At 41.0% G+C, this 19962-nt stretch overlaps 1 protein-coding gene across 9 annotated transcripts in view; it reads right to left on the reverse strand.

Moving 5' to 3' along the window:
• LOC138064414 (synphilin-1-like) overlaps positions 1-19962 on the reverse strand; it is a 112815-nt gene that overhangs the window by 80996 nt on the left and 11857 nt on the right. Inside the window, exons 3-6 of one of the 9 annotated variants that reach the window (XM_068926926.1) lie at positions 18363-18440; positions 10445-10610; positions 3853-4494; positions 1995-2190 (exon numbers count right to left, since the gene is read on the reverse strand). The gene's annotated coding sequence lies outside the window, so the exon portion shown is untranslated. Of the gene's footprint in view, positions 1-931; positions 1098-1214; positions 1536-1994; positions 2191-3852; positions 4495-10444; positions 10611-18362; positions 18441-19962 lie in introns of those variants that run through there. The other 8 variants (XM_068926932.1, XM_068926925.1, XM_068926937.1 and 5 more) reach the window with 8 other exon arrangements.

A 19962-nucleotide genomic window follows, 5' to 3' on the forward strand; every position in this document is an offset into this window, starting at 1 on the left:
TTTAAGCCAAACATCGAAAATGCCATGAGGCAATAACACTGACAATGAAGCTTGAGACTATTTGGGAACTAATTGGTATTAGGTACTATCAGGACCTGATCCTGAAGCTTTTCTTCTTACAAAATATATTTGGTCACATAAAGAACTCTCATCGATGTCAGCACGAAAAAGAGGTTTGGTCTCTGGTGTTGCAAAGACATACTCTTGAGCTGACCAAAGCGTAACCGAAAATACAGTTTTTCTATCAGGTAACTCTATAGTTGCTTCCATTAACATTTCCCTGCAGTTACAAGCAGGCAACTTCTACTTAATGTTCTTCTAAATTTCAATATGCGCTAGTGAAACACATACGGTGCTTAAGGCTATTTCCCCACAAGGGACGCTTGGCTCTGAACAGAGCAGAAATAAATTTGCATTGGCTTCAGATTTCACAGAGAAGCTGCACTAGAATGATTTTTACAGTGGCACTTCGGAGAACTGACATCATGTATATACTTAGTCCTAATAAAATCCCTCACATTCAGCCCTGATTTCATTGGGAAAGCACCTCCCCGGGGCCGGCTGGCAACGCTTTCCCTCTCAGGAGAAGGGGCTCTCTGCCCCCGGCTCACGCCGTCCCCCCGGCCCGGCCAGGTTCGCCCTGCCGCCGCCGCCGCCGCCCCAGCAGCCCCGCTCGCCCTTGTCCCACGGGAACGGCCCTGACAGGAAAAGCCGACTACCGCGCCGGGAGCCGCCGAGCACCAACCCGGCCCGGCCGCCAACGGTCACCGCTACCGGCTCCCCCGCGAGCCGGGCTCCGCGCCCCTCCGCGCCCCCGCCGCCGGTGTCAGCGGCAGCAACAAAGCCCCCGCCGCGGGCAGCTGCCGGGGGTCCCTGCGCGCCCCCCGTCCGTCCCGCTGCGGCGCGGCCGGGCGCCGTCCTCCCTCCTCACCTCACCTCACCCCTCCGCTCGGACGCGGCCGTTTAACGGCAGCCGCTGGGTGATGGAGAAGGGGAAGGACCCAGGTGCCGCCTCTCGACTACCTCCCGCCGCCGCCGCCGCCGCTCCCCTCCGGTGCTGGGCTCCCGCAGCGCCCCCGCTCCCCGCGCCTCTCTCCGCTCCCCCTCGCCCACCTCAGCCCCTCCCTCAGCCCCTGCCCCTTCCACCGGCCAGCGGCCCCGCCGCAAACTTGGCGGGGGCCGTCTGGCCGGGGCTGCCGGGGAACGGGACTCACCGCGTCCCCGCCGGCCGAGCGCTCCGCGGGGCAGGAGGCGCCGCTCGCTCCTCCGGCGGCGGCAGCGGCAAGACGCGGCGGGGGGGGGAGGGAGCGGGGGAGGCGCGGCACGGCTCCGCTCCGCTCCGTGAGGCAGCCGCCGGCTGCCTCGCTGCCTGCGTCACAATAACGCCGCGGCCATTCCGCGCTCCGGGATCTCGGGGCGCTGGGGAGGGCGCGGGGGGCGCCGCCACGTGACCAGCGCGCGAGGCGCAGCCGTTGGGGCGGCTGCCCCCCAGCCGCCTTACCGCGGTGCTGAGGCGGCCCCCGCCCCCCCGCAGTAACGGCTGCCGCCGGGGCCGGGGCCGGGGCCGCCCTGCCTCGGTGCCCGCACGCCCCGCGCCCGTGCCGCGCTCGGGGCTGCCGAGGAAGCGGCGCTCCCTTTCTCTAAGAAAGGCGCTTAACAAAACGTGCTAAAAGCAGTAGGTGTGTCCTCCCGTGCTGCAATTTGTTGGCAACATCCCACGCGATTTTTATGCGTGTGTAAAAAGCCACCCCAAACATTCGAAAATACTACGCTGTTGTATAAAATGTTAAGCACATGGCACTGTGCTGCACTAAAAATACCTGAAAATATTGAGTTCAATTCGTTCACATCTGTTTAAAATAAAACCTTGCTTTTTGGGTCTACTATAAAACCTGGAAAGCGCACAACACTGCTTCCTTCCAGTTCGTGCAGATGGAGCTGGCTGGTGGCACCCTCACGATGCACAGAACATATTTCCATTAAACTAATCTTACCTGCCTTTGTGAGAAAGCCGGATGTTGCTTCGCACTACTGAGGGTGAGCAGAGCCACAAAAGGTGCTTCTGCATCCAGCTGTCCCGCACGTTTGGTAATTCTGTTGAAAACGAGCCAGGTGTTCCTCAAACGTGAGCGCTGCGCTTGCTGCTTGGAGGAGGATGTTCACCTGAGCAACGTCCTGCCACCATGACATCTGGCGGGAACCGGGAAACAGCAGAAAAGTGAACCTTGGGCTGTGCTGGAGGTTCTTTTACATGCATTTCTCCTTGTTTTCATAATTTACGTTTAGCCTTTTTGTGCCATGTTTTCACAGCATTAACAGGGCTTTTTTTCGCCTCGTGTTCTTATGCACATTTTCCATCCGGCCTCCTAAATGTTCCAGTTTTATACCTTCCTTTCTCTTTTCCCCTCCCCTCTTTTTGTGTGCTTTTACATTTCAAAAGAGAAATCAGAACCTCTTAGATTCTCTTTTTTCTGATAAGCAAACATTGCAAAAACCCCAAAGATGTGAGCAGTAAATTAAAGTGAATTCATGCTAGTTTGGCATTACGGAGAACTATTGTCCACAGAACAAATATAGCACACTCAGCAGTACTGCAAGTATACCCACATCAGTCAGCTCCTAACGCTATTTTGGATGAATTATCTCTGGAAACGGGAAAAACACTTCAGTCTCTAACTCACTGGGTCTCTGTCCTTCCTCTAGGGATTTGTAAGGAAAGTACTAATCATAGCACGGCTACTAGGCGCAAAAAAGCAATCGCTAACTCCCACTTCCACTTAATCCTGAGACACAGCCATCAGACAGTAACAACCCCGAGACACTTTTCTGCTGAACCCAGAGACTTGGAGATGAAAGGCAACATAGTACTCCATGATATTTCCCTCGAGCTATCTAGGCACTGCAACTGCATGTATTTTCAGATGTTTTGCAGCTCATTTGATACACTTGCCCAAAGATGGAAAGCTGTTCTATTTCTTTCTCCTTAAATTGCATTTTTTAGATGTGTAAAAAAGAAACTCGAATGTGGATTACAGTAAATTCTATTCTTCGACACCAGGCAAGGGTACAGGGAACAACGCTATCTTAATCACCGTAAAAATGGTCTATGTTGATTGAGGGTGCAGAGGTTAAAAGGTTTATTTTGGAAATGTCTTTTGCTTTTATGTCTTCTGCTTTTACGAAAGGGTATATTTGGACACCGCATGTTTCACGCTTCTACATATATGGAGATTAAGTAACCATTTGGGGTATTTGTAATGCATTTGATTAGGTGGTTTTCTAAAGGAATGTCGGTCAGCTGTGTGTGATTAAATGGTTTGATAGGAATGCAGGTCAACTCCAGAACACAATGTCATATAGGACTATGGCCTGCTTGAAGAACAGCACTGATGAAAAACCAAAACCAGAAAAACCTTATTTTAATTTAGAAGCTATAAATACCATCCATATGCAAATTCAGCCTGTTAGATAAAAGCCTGCCAAGTGTCTTTGTATGTGTTATATATGATAGTATCTCAATTAGAGCTGATACCCCTGTTTATATATCCACTTCTGAATCCATTGCTGGAATAAGAAGTGCTGATTAGGCTATATGCCTGTACAAAAAGTAAATTATGATATACAAGTTCAGTTCCTGTAAAAATTTCAGGATGTATTTTTACTGCCAATTACATGGCACCATCTTTTACCATATGTACAAAAAGACACAAAATTTTCGTTGAAATATAAGTTTCTTCTCATCTGTAACCTTATTTGCAAAGGTGACAGATGGATTGAAAATGTGTTGCACACTGTTTTTCTATAAAGTTTCTCCAGGATCATTTCATAGTTTTTGAACCTCAGTATTCCTACCCGATGAAGCTGAGTCTGGTATTTGCATAACTGTAAAGCTTGTGGTTGGATGCGTGCAGGAAAAGCCAAATCTTTGCAGACAAACAACGCCTTGCAGAACTGAAATCTGTAGCCCTTGTCAAGCGCTCATGGAAGTCGGAAGCAATCATAGCAATCCTTCCACTGATGTTAATGAAACTAGAGAAAACTGTCTGTTAGCTCTGAAGCTCCTATGACCTCGAAGCAGATTTAACAGCAAATGCTGTACTGCTTGATAATACTGCCCATGAAGGCATGAGCATATTTCGGTGAAGGCATAAAGTCCATATAGATATGTCTTGCAAGAGCTTTGCTGTTCTTGTGCAGGACCAACTCCAGTTCCTCTACATTTGTTCCTGGAAACGTGCAGCAACCCTGAGGCGGGAAAGGTGAGGAGGAATGGAAAGGAGGCAGTAGAACCTTGAAGAGATGACCCCAGTACAGTGCAGTACATGGCCATTTTTCTCCAGCGCAGCTCGATTACAGCAAGGTTGGGAATCAGCGTTCTGTTGTATAGATAAACAGCTGCTAAAGCCCTAGGGTTTTTCCAAGTACTTCACATATAAAGGCAGCCTGCAGACTTCCAGATGGTCAGCTAGGACTGCTGGGGTGTAATATCACCTGCTGGGGTGTAAAGAACATCACCTATAGTATCATATTAAGTGAAAAGTAGCAACTACCGTGTAAGTGCATCTGCAGAAATAACCAACTTGGTCATATGATCTATGATGACTCATGGTCATTTAGAGCAGTCACTGTGGCATTTAAATGTTCTATTTAAAAAGGATCCCATCCAGCTTTGAGGCTCAGTAGGAATAGCTACCTTTCTGAAAGCATTACACAATTTATGTATTCATTTCAAAACAGTGAGCCCAAAGCAGGTGCATTGTTCCTACCTTCACCTTCAGTTTCTGACAGGAGATAAAGAGGACACAGATCCAAGTTAAACTTGCTTTAAATTTCCAAAAATAATTCTATTTTTTTCCCACCTTCATTTTTTTCATACAATATATCAAATGTTTTACTCAGTGTGGAAAGACAGTTCCATTCTGAAAAGCATGTAAACATACAGCAAATGTATGTATAGGCATCATTTTGTTTGATTAAGAGAACAAAGAAAACATGTCACAAGCTACTGGAAGTACTTAACTTGCTGTTGTTTAGCTTATATTACAACAAACAGTCTCATATTCATGAATCTGATGGTGCACTTATTTTTCAGCATGTAATTGCTACACCTGAAAGAACCATGAGACTATGCGCCTGGGACTGCATTAAAAATGAGTTCTTTTTCTGCCATGTTTTTGTACTATTTTTCATGTTGTTCATAATGTCTGAACCTGATCTGTTAGCCCGCTCTGGGGCAATCTGCTGTCAATAAATTTCAGAGAGCAAGAAGTTGCCTTGAAAAGAATGCAGGGTGGATCCCCATTCATAAGGAGAAATGGGATTAAGAAAACTTGAATAATTAATTTGAAAACATCTTTTAATGCATACAGCTTTGCTTCTGGGATCGCACATGAAGGTATTTTCTGCAAACTTAAGAGGTCATTTACTTGGCAACTAGCATGAAGGAAGAAATCTCAAATCTGGGTTTTATTAAATGCTTACTGACTTGATCTGTTCTGTTGTGTGAATCAGACAGAGAATTTCACAATGTGAGATCCAAGCTCCTGCTCACACATTTAGCAGAACTGTGCAGGAGAATTGAACATAATATATATGGTTGAAAAGCTAGCACATGGTATTATTGGATCAAAAGGTCAGAAACAATTATCATAATCAGCTACTCTAGCTTCTGGCATAAAAGCCCATAATTCCTGTCTGAACTAGAGAATATTTTTCAGAAAGTGATCTAAATCCTGATCATTACCTTCCTAAATACATTGTTGTAGCGGATAATTAGCGTCACTGCTAAACTATGTATGCTTGGTCCAATTTCTTGCTTGGCTCTGAGTTTCAAAACTCTGACACTGGCTTTAGTTACACCTTTGCCTACTGTAAAAATGAAACTTTTCTCAGTAATTTTCTTACTATCCATATATTTCCAGTATATTTTCAAGCTACCTTTCAAAAGTTTTTTGGATAGATAAGTAAATTATTCATTTGAACTTCCTGAGACTGACAAGCCCACAACTTTGAATTTGTAAATATTTGAAGTCGCAGATTTTCATTTGGAAAATAAATGTTGACAAATCAGAAAAAGGTTTGAGCATGGTCCTCAAAACAATTCACAGACAATAACATATCTCCTTTCTTCTTTTTGATATTTCTCTGCTAGCTATACAAAGATCACATGTGGATACAGCCACGCAAACAGGTTACCACAAGATAAACTGACTGGACCCTGAATCAACAGATTGTATCCTCTACTCCATAACTGCCCTGATGTAGTTTCTTCTCCCTCCAACAGCAAACTCAGATTGCTTACTATGGGAATGCTCTTTTGCCAAGGAGCAAGAGGGCTTGCATTTACCAGAAGACAAGGGCATACACAGAAGCAGATCCTGCAAAGTAGCTGAATCCCATAAGTCCCTGTATTAGCTTACGGCATCTAACTAGCTCATGGGAATTCCTTACTTAGCAACTATGTTATACCGGGAGTACATGTGCAGTTTGTTGTCAAGTTTTACACTCTGCTTTCCTCCCATCCTGTATGTATGACCTGCATTCTTTGGTATGACCTCATTAGAGAAGAGAAACAAGGGGAAAAAAAAGGAGGAGCTGTTTCTTTATATGACTAGAGTATAAACATGTTGTACTGTGCCAATTTAAAGGCAAGATAAGAAGTCAAAAGTCTTGGAGTTTAAGTTCAATGTCGATTTACACGTATCCTTTTCAATTCAGTAGGGCTATGAATGAGTCATTACAGGAAATCCTGACTGTGCAACACATTTAACTGGATTAAAACCAAACACTGTGTTTGATTTGGGTCTTAAGCAAAAGCTGCACCATCATAAGCTTATTTTAAGAGTTAGAAGTGAATTCTAATCACAGCAATCCTGCAAATTAATGAGAAATGTTACAAGCCATAATCAATTATGTGTCATTACTAATTAATTAATTAGTCATTACTAATTAAGCTGTCTTGAAGATGCCCCAGTTAATAACAGGACTCTAAAAATTTTTAAATCTACACTTACTGTCAATCACTTGACAGAAGCCTCCATCATCTCCTGAATTAGGTCAAAGCAAGACATTTCAAACAATCATTAAGTAATTGCTCCAATAATGATAGGAAAAACAATCTGGAGAAATCTCTGGAAAACAACTGACCGTGTAATACAGGCCTAGGAGGAAGGCAAAGGAGGATTTCTAGACTATTTCATAATGAATCTCTACATAAGAGAGGAGGACTATTTATTATTAAAATGGCAGAGCAGAAAAGCTTCAACTTCAGGAGTCAGCCAAATGCTGATATTGGGGCCTGGTACTTCACTGCTGAAACCAACTCTTTTGCAATCAGTCCCAGGGGAAACAGGCTGGGGGCCACAGAAGCAAGATAAAGAAGTTTTAAATGGTTGGACAGGTTGCTCTTTTCTCTTTTCTAGGCCAGCTGGATCTCAGATCTAACACACACACACATACACATACACATGCACATCTATCTATCTATATGAAAGGAACCTGTCACACTGATAGGTAAAAGTAGCCCCTGAAAATAAATTTTTGGCAGTAAACACCAATTCTTTTTCTCTCTTTCTCTCTCTGTGAATCATCTAGGAGACAGAAGGATTCACTGTTGGGTTAGCTCAAAGGAAGATACTTTAAGCAGTGGTCTGCTTTGCTTCTTACAGAAGTAAGCGTGCTAATGGCGCCCATACTACACAGTTACAAGTCACTCTCATCATGATCTCTTCTTAAACAATGTCTCAAAACATTCATGTTAAGATCAAAGACAATATGTAAGTAAAAATAACAACAAACTTTCGAAAATGGGATTGTAGCAGATGGATGTGGCAGCTGCATAGAAGTAGAATAGAGGCACTCATGCATGAGCATCAGCAAGAGACTATGGGTGTGTTCGTTAGAGATGCCGCTTTGTCCCAGGAAGCAGCCAGGTCACCTGTAGCATCATAGAAAAGGCAGGCTCATTTTTGTGGTCACCTGTTGAGGGTTTTCACCTTCTTCAACTGCTGACAATATCGACGTGCTTCTGAACATAATCAGAGCTTCTGTTAACAAAAAAACCCTAATAAACTAATTCCAATTCACATGAGCTTATTTAGCACACCTATGTTCACCAGAGCTTACTAAAACACCTCCCTGCCTGAACTTCCATGATAGGATCTGAAATAGTAATATGAACAAAGAAAAGCACATTCCCAGGGGATAAAGTGAATTATTTTGTGAACCTTCAGACTGACTTTACCTAAGTTGACTACTTGATGGCTGTCTACAGAAAGCCTGTCTTTCTTCTCCTTGTATAGATGCAGTTAAAAACAACTCATTTCAGCCAATATTTTCCTTTGGCTATGTTGTATTTTGCTGTTGCTTTCCTTCTCTATTTTAATTATTTATCTGTTTGCCATCTCTGATATCTAGTTCACAGCTACTTGAAAGGTCTGTGAACTAAAGAAGAAATAATTTAGTCTCTTTTTTCTACAACTCTGCCATTGCTGCTGAACAATATGTATGCCTATTTGTTTGCAATAACTCATTTGTAAAAAAGTACAATTGTAAAGTCTTACTGGATTGTGATACTCTTTATAAATATACTTGACAAGCAGATAAAGACTGGGGGCAAAATAGACTAAAACCTAATTAAGAAACAACATGTTGTTCGCCATAAAGAAGAAAGCGTATTTTCAAAGCAAAAGATCAGTTTAAGTCTAAGTTCAGTCCCTCTGAACTCAGAATAGCAATTCTCCTGACATGGTCAATGATACAGAATTTAATTTCTCCCTCTCCCAACACACAAACATGCAATTATGAACCAGCAACATGATCTGGTAATTATCATTTGAAGTCATCATTTAGTTGTTCTGATACCAAATAGGGTTTCTGCCAAAGAAAACTTTGTTAGTTATTCAAATAGCATTGCATTAAGCAAGTTTCAAAAGACTTTGAAAACTCAAAACAGAAGACACGTCCCAAGAGATTCACAGCTCATACTGTCAATCCGCCCTCTGTCCCGTGATCATCACTGTGATTTACAAAAATAAGACTAGAAAAAAAAACCATGTGCCAAATAACAGCTGTTCTAAATTGGCATAGCTTTTTGCAGTCAGGAAAGAATGATACTGGTTTATACCAGTGGAGATTCTATCTCTGATGGTTCGTTTTCTTCTTTTCAATATGTCAATAAGGATCATAGTAGTAGCCAATGATAATACATCTTATGCAGCGCTCATATTTCCTTTGTCTTTATCCTCTTAGCCTTGTACACTACATTAGAGTTATTTTTTTGTCTTCTCCAGACACATTTCCTTTTCTCCTCCTCTTTCTTTTGTGTCTTTTCCCTTGAGCTATTATTGTTATTTGAACTGGCAAAGGAGTAAGTTCCAAATTTTTCTCCAGAAGAAAACAGATCAATTTATTTGAATCTTTCTTGGCAGAGTGTTTCACACCCATGGACCACCATAGAAGTACCAGCCTCTGTTCTTAGTGACAACTCTGTTGTTCTAGATTGTTGTCGTGGTGGTGAGTTAGAATAATGAGGGGAACTCCAGAATACTTAGGCTGTTGAGAGCTTTGAAAATCAAGATACGGAATTACATGTTCTCTCCTTTGTCTAGTCTCTTTGCCATTCTAGAGCAACGCAAAGGAACTTGAAACTTGTCAGCTGGCAGGTCAGAATTTGCCCGACTTCCAAGGAAGCCTTATGTTAATGCCTAGCTGGTGTCTTGCATACAATTTCTCCTCCCAGTGCAAGAACTGTAAGCTGCATAGCCAGACTGTGTCTGTGCTGTAGATGCACTAACTTGGCAGATGGCTCCTCAGGAGCTGCTAGCAGCTGGTGTAGTTTAGAAATGCCTTTTGGTCGCTTTAAACTGTTTGGGAGCTGGCAGTGGATCAACACAAGGATCAGGCTATTCAGCCCTCCTCCCCACATAGCCCTTTATGTGATTGCCAAGTCAAAATTGAATGCCTCGGCAAATCTGAATCAAGAATTTGGAGTTTAACCCAGAAACCTATTGGATCAAACACCATATCTGTACTATCAGAGTATGTTAGGTCCCTGTTTTACCGAGATAGCCTGTCACATTCTTCACCCTGTGGGAAATTATTCTAGGTCAGATATGGTACAGTGCAATAACAAAGAATGGAGGCTCACAAACTCATTGATCATCCCAGCCAAATCTCCATCTGCCAAAACAGGCTGTCTCCTGGCCAGTCACAACAATCAAGGTACTCTGCCAGCTATTGCTTTTATGATATCTAGTCACAGTAAAGCATGAAAAGGCCAAGCCTGAAGTCATCCTAAGGGTCACTTTTATCATTTAAGGATTATATCAACAAAAACAAAATGTAAACAATAGTTCAAACATCGGACACCATGGAGATAATCATGAATTAACAAAGAAAGGATTTGTGAATTTTTTGAATAAAACAGACAAAACGAAGAGAGTACCTGTATCCTGACGCTGGTACGTGCCAGAACCCTGCATCTCCTTTTGAAGCCATGCCATTTAAGAAAGGTAAAGGAATATGCAGTCTCAGCATCTGTCAAGGGGTAAACATCTTCAGTTCACAAAGCTTTTCCAAATGCATGTTGGAACATGAAGGTGGGCAGAAACCTGAGGGCAGAAAAAGAAGGACCAATGCATAGAGAGATATAGGAAGTACTGATAGCAAAGACACAGACAGAAGATGGTTTATACAGAGCATCGAGTGTGAGAGGGTGAAAATTTGATTATGACGTGTAAGAAGGTGGGGAAGACAGTCAGCAGATCCAGAGAGCAGATAGGTCAGAGCAGTGTTAACTACTAGTGAAATACCTTAAAGGAATTTCAGTCACATGGGCTAATTAGAAAAGGTATTGTCCTTCTGTTGAGGACAATAGAGAGTAGTGCCCAAACGGATGCCCAAGTGACATTTATAAGGTAAAGGAATTCTTCCATGTATTATTTTCATGTGTCTTTTTACAGATCCAGTTTTGTTCCCAATGTTGAGTCACTGTTAACCATCTATTCTAATGTTGAGTAGAAATAACACGTGTCCCTGAACTGCTGGGATGGCTTTTCAAATACCTTATTGATTTTAAGGAAATAATAAAACATTCCAAGCAGCTGAATATGAAACAATTCTAACCCAGCACCAAGATGCATATCTCAGACGTTGGTCTTTGCTCTGCAAGTGTTCTTTCAGTCAGCTGCTGTTTTAGATGAAATATCCTTGACTCAATGTATGTCTCCTATTCACTCTATTTGCTCCTTTTTTTTCAGTTCATGTCATTCTTTCCCGTGTAACACTAACTGAGGATGAACAGCAAGAACCTAAACAAGAGTAGCATCAGCAAAAAAACCAAAAACAACCTCATCCAAACCCAAACCAAAATCCTGTATCTAACTACATAGGTAATTCTTGTCTAAATGAAATAAGAGATTTACTTGCCACAATTATTTCTCCGGGGTGGATGTGATCTATTCAACACCCTTCCTCTCCTTCCTCTTTCTTTAGTTCTTTTTATTTCAATAGCTCAGTTGTGGAAACTTGCATTTCAATACTTTCACTCCATATCTATCCTTCATTTCCCACATGGTCAGCATGACGATGATATGGGAAATAATGTCAGAGTATGTATTCTGTTTCAAGCTGAATCTCTGCTTCATTCTAATTGCACAGTGCCTTTAAGAGAAACATACAAGCGTGTTTGGTGAACATGATGCAGTGGAATGAGTTTAATTTTTAACCTGCTATTTCAACTATTACATCAACAACAGACAAGGCAAATTCCTCTCATATGTCCTTTGGGCAGCATTGTCCATTATTACCGTTTCTTTCTGAGTTAGAGGCAAAGTAAATTTCCAATAAGTAGTCAGTAATACAGAAATTCTTACAGATATTGTGAACTTTCTGATACACTGAAATACTATCCCGTAAGATAAGTGGATGGGGATTTAGAGTCAGAGGTTGGCTACAGACACCTTAGTATTTTTAAGATTTCAAGAAAAGAGTAAGTATACAAAAATAATACTAAGTTTTTTTTGAGTTCTCTTCATTCACAATTAGTGAATTTTAGTTCACTGTTTCTGAATGCTCAAAGGTGATGGAAGAGTTTGACTGAATGAAGAACATAGGTCTTCATTTATGTTTGTTGTGAATGAGACACATAATAACATAATTCCATCTCTAATAATGTATGGCCAATCCTACCTCTCAAGGAGTACCTACTATTAATTTTATGTTCTTAATTGTTGTTTGCTTTGTTGTTTTAATGCAGATGTTTGGAATGAACTACTTCCTGTCACTTCATATGCGGGTAGGGGTGAAAAGAAGTGGGTCAACTAAGTTAAAACAATCCTTTCCTCTTCTCTCTTTTTTAAAGGATGTAGAGGGCTCAAAGTGGGCTTGTGACTGCAAACTCCCATGCAGAGTGAAATTCTGGCTTTATTGAAAAGAAGAAGGCAGAACTTCCACTGGCTTCACTGAGGTCACAATTTTACTTTCAGAGCTGCCACATTTCCATACTGCAGAAGTCAACCAATTTGCCACTTATCCTATGTTTGCCCTTTGCATCTCCTTAGAGGCAGACTTAAAGGTCAGATCTAGCTTCCGAGGGAGCCAGAGAGTGCAACACTGCTAATATAGGAAGTCTTTTATTTGAGGTAATTCTATACTTCCATAATGAAACTGTTCTCATTGTTTAAAATAACAAGACATGTTCAGGTTTGTCGGAGTGGAGTTAGATTGCAGATCAGTCCTGAAGTATCAGATCCCTCAGTTCTGTTAGACAAACAGTTTGAAAAACAATGCTTTATTTTACAGTGGAATTTAAGCCTTGACTCTTTTCTTCGTTTTTTTTAGTCTCAGGCAAGCTGTTGTGTGGTAACACAAAAATAGAGATAGTTGATGGAAATAGACACTACCGTATTCCATGAAGCTGTCATTTTTAAAACCATAGAGTAAGTTCATCACCATTCTATTTTTTCTTTCATATGCCTTTGATGTGATTGCCCATTTTCAGTGTGCATAACGCAAGCTACAATCTCACAGAACAGTGAGAAGCTATAAATATCTGTGTGCCTTGTTTAGTCAAAGCAGATTGTTTAAAGTACATATATTTGCGCAGTTCAGGAGAGGTAGAAGGGTGGGTGTTGTCCAAAGAGATGAGTTTTGAAGAAATGCTGACAGACTTTTAACTTCAGAGGTTTTAAGGAGCACTGCCGTGGTAATAGTATAAGCTGTGCTAACAGAGTCTATAATAGGATCAAGCTGGATAAACCTTTCTCCTTACGCATGAAAGAACACCTTTATAAGTCAGTGTTTTTCTCAGTTATAATCCTGGACGCTCAATTCATGAAAAGTTTATCATATGAGATTTTCACTCAAGGAGACTAGCACAGTCTGAAAAGTAGGGCAGAAGAAAGATTTATCAGTTCATGTTACAACATGCTACAACATTCTTTTTTAAAAAAAGAAAATGTTGTGGCAAACTAAGGACAAAGAACATCCCACCAACCTGCTATTTTGGTGCAGTAAATTATACATGTACATAAGAAGAGCAAACTCAAGCCCTCGTAGTCCAGGAAAAGCGGAAAATTTTGAAGACCCTAGTGGTCCTGTGCATTGCATAAGTTATTACTGGGGGTGGTGAGAAAGGGAAAGAGGAACAGACCTCCCACCCCAAATATTATGATACCGCTGACTGTATTGAATTGTTGAAAGCACAGTAGAATTGGACTACTTCCTGGCCAACTATAACAACCACAACAAAATGGCATGCCCCTGGAAAACAAAAAATATAATTATGGAAAGCTCACCTGTCCCTTGTGATCACCTCTTTGAAAGCACAAATGAAAAGCATACATTGAAAATATCCAGTAACATTATCCAAAAAGTCACTTGTATCTTTCTCTACATTCTCCCATGAAATTTGATTCCAAGTGAGATCCAGGAACTACACTCACAACTAGGTTATTGTAACATAGAGAAGAAAGGACAACGGACAATGCAGAAGACTAAAGGAATAACCAACGAGAGTAAGCAAGACACACACAAAACAGGCAGGAAAATGAAGGAAAAGATGCTAAATAAGAAATGCATTCTAGAGGAGCTCAGAGCGAAGTTAGATAGTATGGGGGTAAAAGTATCCACAGTGCTATTTGTGTACTACCCTTTTGTACCTGAAAAAATTCTAGATGGAGCCATGGAAATTTCATAGGTAAATATATTTGCTATTCCTGTCACTCACGTTTCCTCATACCTGTAACTGGAATGAGTATGGCTCTTCCGTATTTCAGAACCTAAAACTCTTTGTTTCTAGACGTCTTTGACAACTTTTCTTTGTAACTTAAATCTCTCCTATTACTTTCTCATTTACTACTGGAAATTTAATGTGTTTTTTTTCCTTTAAAGATTGCCATGTTATGTGCTTTATGTCCATACAATAAAGTTGAGGAAGATTGCCTCACCTCTGCTACTGGCAGAACAATTTATATCATTATTTATTTACAACAAATAATTCATCCTTCAAATTTAGCTCTCTCTTGTTCTTGTGAATTTCCCATTAAAAATTTTTTGTGAATATGCTTATCATTCAGGCAATACCTAATGTCAAATGATTTGTAGGAAGATACTACAGCCAGGAGCTTATCTGTAAACTGACGTCTATGAAGACTGCTGTAAGCACTTGATGGGCACAGTCTGATACTTGAGTTATGTAATCAGTCCATTCAGTTTGTGGTATCGTCTTTGTTTTCAAGTGTTGTGTGACTGTGTCTTTTATACTCATTCACAGAGAGGGTTAGCACTTTTAAGAGAGAGAAAGTAGAGATAAGGAAGTACCAAAAAGAATACGACATGCTTTTCCTTGGCTTTTTTCCACAAGATACTATATTCTGTCCGATTACGTGGATACAAGAACCAAAAGCACCCTTCTCCTCAACTGAGAGAGAAAGCTATGAACCACTGAGATCAAAATTAAAAAAAATATGTACAGAAAAATGTAAAGTAACTTCTCTCTGTCACATTCATGGAAGTAGCTATTCTTTACTGAAGATGTCTGGTCATTTTTGATTGAGGTACTCACTAATTTGTATGTTTCTTGATTTGTCTTTTCAGTGCCATGCCTCTGGCCAAAGACTGGGGGTAGACTGCCTCACTATTGCTATGATGGATAGCACACTTCACTGATCCTTTCCACTCCTTCCTCTGCTTCTTCTCCTTAAATATACATATCTATATCTACCTAGCTATATGTCCAAATTACTTGATCTAAAGTAGGGATTTCTCAAGAGCTGATAAGCCTAAAAAACTCTCCAGAAGTCTCTTCCAACCTGAATTATTCTCTGTAAACCCTTTACAATATTCAACTGGCTTTTGTCTGTTTTTTCTTATTCCTGGGAAAGTCTGTAATGGAATAGTTGCAATTTCTTAAGGCTAAAACCCCCACATGAAAGGCAAAATCAGAATGAAAATTCAGAGTTTGATTCTGACAGCATGTCTGTATGAGAGGCTGCAAGGAGACCAATACTTGCTCTGCTTACTCCGGATAGCTGCAGCTACATAGTGCTTTGGCATGGCAGTGGGCCTGAGATAATATGTTTGCCTTTCAGCAAAACTCTCAGCAGGCCCTACTGATTTAGTTACAGCACTTGACTACCACCACAGAAATCACTTCCAAATTGGAAGAGACCCATCTCTTCCAATGGGAAGGGGCACAGGCAGAGGAGTTTGCACCTGTGTAAGAAGACACACTTCCAGCTTCCTTTCTAACAGGCAGTACAGCCATCTTCCATTTCCAGCAGCTACTTTTAGAATACCAGGTCATGACATTTTAACCCTATAGTTAACAATAATTAAAGCACACTTTCATAAATTGCAGATTAGGCAATTTTAATGCATTTTTTATCATAATATTTGGCAAAAATGAATTCTTCACTTAAAGAAAAAGAGAAAGTATTTTTAAAAAGTCTGAGTTTGGATTAATGACATTTTGTGAATTTGGAGGACCATGATGATAAAAGTGGTGAAAAAGCACAACAGCAACTGATCTAGCTAGTGCTCACCTATTCCCGAAATGGTTATCCTGAAACCATCTCCTCCATTATTTAGGACTGACAGTGAGAATTCCAATTTAACTCTTGACTCTGAAATTCTTAAATGATGCTCTCTGGCCACAGGGCTGCCTTGTCAGCTTAATATTATGCCATTGCCATACTATTTAATTTACTAATCTCAAGGATTCCAGTTCTGCATATGTCATTAGTACATCTGTGGTTAGAAGCAGAAGTTTCTCCATGGATGTATCTGACTCTATATGAAACCAACAATGTTTAGTTTGGTTTTGCATATTCACTGTTGAATTTGAACTTGGTCAAACTAAGCTGTCGAATTAACTTGGTCAACTGATGGAATGAAAATAACATTTTATAAATTCTTTCAAGAAAGGATGGTTGGTCAGCCCCTTTCACTCCTTTTTCCTTTGTATAGCTCAGTTAAGTAGAAGAATTGATCCCATTTATATAACAACAGCCTAGTGCAAAATTATCAGTGCAAGTCATCTTTTTCCATCAAATTTTCATAAGTTTTATATGAACCTTGTTTTATAAGAAGCCCAAATAGACCTCACTTCCTAACGTTTAATATACTACTCAAAGGTTTAATTACGTAATAAAATTAATTGACTTGTCAATCTTCTAATTCTATAGCAGCGGCCAAAAAAAAAAAAAGTCACCAGTTTATTCATAGGAGGCAGAATTTCCAGTTTTACTCCCTAAGCCCTAATTTGAAGGCTAGCTCTCCGGCCATAGGGGAGAGATACATTTCTGTTTCAAATGAGCGGCTGAGCAAGTACATAAAACGGACTGTAAAGACAGAGGCCTGCACTCCCCATAAGCTGGCCTCTGCTAAAGTCTTTTCACATGGCAGAGAGAAAAGAATCAGCGCCTGGACTTCCCCAGTTCCTTCAAAGGTGGCAGGGCTTTCCACCGAGAAAGAATGTGTTCCGCAAGATAGAACCTATAAGCTATTTCTAACCCTTTTAGGGTCACCTTGTTCACCTCGAGTTATTTGCTGACACTATTGTTATAAACTGGGAAAAGCTGGCCAGTAAGAGTACCATACCAAAAACAACTGACCAGTAATCAGCCTGGATTAGACAGAGCCAAGGATGCTTTGGTACCATGGATTTAGAAAAAAAGAAACCATTTAGACCCAGATTGGGTCCAGAAACAGCAAGCTTTGTTAGAATTCCTGGGGGGAGGGGGGGGGTGAGGGGAAGCCATGTCCCTCTGCTTTGCCTGCTTTTGTACAACCTAAGTTCAATCTGTAAGAAGGAATGAAATAGTCAGCACTTCAGGAGCTTACTAATAAATTACTAGTGCCATGTCTAGTTGTAATTATAGGTCAGTTCCTAATGCTGTTGTAAACCACACATTCCAGGGCTTTGCAAGCACTCAAAAGCATGTTTTTACTCTCTTTGGATAAAAGAAGCTGCCATTGGCAACACTAAAAGAAATGCAGACTAAGTCTCTTAGTTCTTACTATGAAATGATGCTTTTCACTACTTTAAAATAAACAACTCCCCCAGCACACAAGCTGTGTGCACTCACATACCACCCGTACTAAGCTGTTTCTTGTGACAGTTTCAGCTACATTATGGAAAAATTCACTGACATATTGTATCACAGCACCACACTGACAGCTCTCTCATGGCATCATGTCTGGAGAGCCTGATAATAATATCAGAGGCAAAGTCTCATAAAATGCACTCGTTGTAATGGCTCCACAGACATATCAGATCCAAAGAAGCTGCAGGCAGGATACGGTGTCAATAGCAGGAGCTTTGCTTTCTATGGATATAACTGATCCTTTTGGATTTGGAAGCGGTACAATGTCAACAGGAGTTATTTTTGTTTTACTGTTAATGTTATGTTCAAAAGTAAGGAAAAACTACAGCAATTAAAGTTAACTGTCTCATTTAAACCTAAAAAGGCAAAACCAGCCTTAATTCACCCTGCTCTAGCCAGGTATTTTAGTACATACGTTACACAAAATTACATTCTAACTGAGATACTTTCAGTACCAGTCATTATATTACTTGCATATGTTATTTCTACAGGGCCTGCTTATATCTGGACAAGTTAAAGCAGCTCTTACTTCCTTTTCATGGTTTTCAGCACATTATTATACTGTTATTATTTGTAGTATTTTAGTGTCTCTGACCCAGCACAGACCAGAAAACCTACTGTGCAGCCATCCCAGGGACAGAGCCATAGATGCGCATGTACAGGATGAGAGGGGAAGAAGGGGGTGGGAAGCATCCAGCAATAGCAACAACTTTCTGCTGTTACACAGAGACTCTGCTTTTCCCTGAGCTGACTTACCCCTAACACCCAGCCTGGGAGACAGCGAGGAGGGGTCGTTCTGGGGTTCTCGGGCTCCATCCGATGCTGCCGTTGTCTCTGGGGAGGGAAGGGTGAAAGGTGCTTGTTAGGCCCCCCAACATCTCCAGCTTGATGAGGGCTGCTCCCCTCTCATAGCTCTGGCTGACACCCCTGCCGCACCCTTACCCAGGGCCAAGGTTCTGTACCCGTCTCTGATGTCCACGGCTGCCCACCTATTCCTGGTGCGAGGCAGCCTCCAGCTGGGCTCTGCCCTGCCTGTGATGGCTGCTTTGACATTCTCTCGAGAGGAAGAATCTTTGCCTTCCTGCAGTTATTCAGTGCTGTGGAACACTTTAAAATAAGACAGATCACAAAGCCTTTTCCAACCTTCCCAGGTACTGTACTGCACAGTGGTTGAGATACTCCAAAGGGAGCTGTTTGTTTCCATCCCTAAAGGCAGAGGAAGGGATTGAATCTGGAGCTGCTGTATCTTAGTGGATTTTCTGGTAATTGAGCTGTCATGAAAAAGGATGCTGTTAAGCCGCCCAGTATGACACACCTTTTCCTGTTTTACTATTTTTTAAAAGTACTCCAAAATGAAAACCCATTGTTTCTGACAATACATTTATTTTCTTCATTTACAAAACCCTGAAATATTAAATACTGGGTATGGGGTTTTTTTGGCAAGCAAATTCAAAATATTTTTGCCTTTTTCGGTTCACATATTTTAGGTCCCTCCAGGTCATGATGGTATCACATCTTGACTATCATTCTGAGCTAGTAGAAGCAGGGTTTCTGTGATAAGCTACAGCAGTTTTAGAGCTATTCTATACCAGCAACTTGACACAAAGTAGCTTTAAGACAGGAGAAATCAGCTAGCACATCTTAATGATAATTATCGCAACAGATAAGATTATATTTTTTAAAGATCGTAAAATTATTTTTTGCATTGAAGTTCTCTAAAGAATTACACAGTAAGTCTGATTCTGTTTACACAAAAATGCAATTGCCACTCCAGGGGAAGACACTAGCTAGAGTAAAGATAGAAGCATATGTCTTGTAGCTTAAAAGAGGGTCATGCAATAATTTAAATTCCCATCTAGGAAACCTGGAAACAGTTTCTAAATGCAGTTTCTCTTTCTGAATTCTTTTTGAAGTAATTATTATTGAAAATTTGTAAGATGCATAATCAGTCACAGTTACAAACTTACCATTCGTGTAACAAAACCTGAATGTGTCAAATATGACAGACTGATGTAAGTGCACAACACTATATATAATGGAAACATGTCATGACTTCCGTTGTGCTGACGTTTGCTCATGGGTTGATGTCACAGAACTGAGGCCCTAATAGACATAAATTTAAATCAGCAGAGAGGGAAAGTTAAAAGGAAATAATCAGTACAATTGAACAGTGAAATCAGGTACTTAGAACATTTGTATTTTTATTTTTGTTGACCCCGCTTTCTTGAAAAATGATGCTCTTTGGTTTGCTCACTTCACAGAGTGCCATTATTCTTTGGGAACAAATATGTTTCAGATAAACATTCTAAGACAGCATAAACACTGTATAAGCATAAGAGGGATACAAGTCTTATTG

This window comes from Struthio camelus, chromosome Z, assembly GCF_040807025.1.
Source record: "Struthio camelus isolate bStrCam1 chromosome Z, bStrCam1.hap1, whole genome shotgun sequence".
In the NCBI taxonomy this organism is placed as follows: Eukaryota; Metazoa; Chordata; class Aves; order Struthioniformes; family Struthionidae; genus Struthio; species Struthio camelus.